The sequence below is a fragment of the Myotis davidii genome, unplaced genomic scaffold, assembly GCF_000327345.1.
Source record: "Myotis davidii unplaced genomic scaffold, ASM32734v1 scaffold102, whole genome shotgun sequence".
NCBI classification, from domain to species: Eukaryota; Metazoa; Chordata; class Mammalia; order Chiroptera; family Vespertilionidae; genus Myotis; species Myotis davidii.
The window spans coordinates 496,392-497,631 of record NW_006293778.1 but is presented as its reverse complement, the minus strand read 5'-3'; the positions used below and the strand labels follow the sequence as shown (position 1 = coordinate 497,631).

At 49.0% G+C, this 1,240-nt stretch overlaps 1 protein-coding gene across 1 annotated transcript in view; it reads right to left on the bottom strand.

Moving 5' to 3' along the window:
• The window catches only part of LAMP3 (lysosomal associated membrane protein 3), a 27,476-nt gene that overhangs the window by 3,317 nt on the left and 22,919 nt on the right, over positions 1-1,240 (bottom strand). The window lies entirely within an intron of this gene.

Here is a 1,240-nt window from a genome sequence, read left to right as displayed (position 1 = left end):
GGGGATTCCCGCAAGGCTGAGAGGACTGGACACTGCCATCTTTGTGACAGAGTGATGGTTAATTTGCATATTACCCTTTTATTAGATAGGATTGTTGGAGGATTAGGTAAGATAACCTTATCTTCTCAGCAATAGATATTCAACAAAGTTAGTTCCATTTTCTTCCAGGTGTGCTCTCTGCAAAGTGTGATGTGCTTACATAAAAGAGATTGTGTCAGAATGATACTGTTGTAATGAACCTAGTTATTATATCAGGAAAGCAGCAAAGGGAAGGCCCGATAGTATAGGCATGCCATTTTGGCAAAGCTGCAGTTTAACACACCCCGGGAAGCCACTGGTCTGTTCCTGACAGATCGCTGGGGGAAGGGACTGGACAGGGGGAGAGAATAGACGCATGCCCAGTAAAGTCTGGGTGACCTAGGGAAGGGACTTGTCAGTCACCCCTGGGAACAGGTCATTGGCCAGAGTAGGCGTGGCCCCTGCAAGCACGGGAAGCTTTGGAATATTTAATCCACTAAACAAAGGAATTCCCTCTCTAAGCTCCTGGTGCTCTTGGTTCTCCTGGGACTCTTGTGGCAGGGGGCATGCTCTCTTGGCTCCCCTGCACTCACCCCATGGCCCACAGCCATGTGGGCCCACAAACATTAGGACTGCAACTAGCCTAATGTTAAACCAGACCCAATTCCAACATGGAACGAAAAATCAGTGTGATGTGCTTACATAAAAGAGATTGTGTCAGAATGATACTGTTGTAATGAACCTAGTTATTATATCAGGAAAGCAGCAAAGGGAAGGCCCGATAGTATAGGCATGCCATTTGTGCAGCTTTGCCAGAAGCTGCAGTTTAACACACCCCGGGAAGCCACTGGTCTGTTCCTGACAGATCGCTGGGGGAAGGGACTGGACAGGGGGAGAGAATAGACACATGCCCAGTAAAGTCTGGGTGACCTAGGGAAGGGACTTGTCAGTCATCCCTGGGAACAGGTCATTGGCTAGAGTAGGCGTGGCCCCTGCCAGCACGGGAAGCTTTCGAATATTTAATCCACTAAAAAAAGGAATTCCCTCTCTAAGCTCCTGGTGCTCTTGGTTCTCCTGGGACTCTTGTGGCAGGGGGCATGCTCTCTTGGCTCCCCTGCACTCACCCCATGGCCCACAGCCATGTGGGCCCCATACACATTAGGACTGCAACTAGCCTAATGTTGAACTGGACCCAATTCTAACAAGGAATGAAAAATCTGGA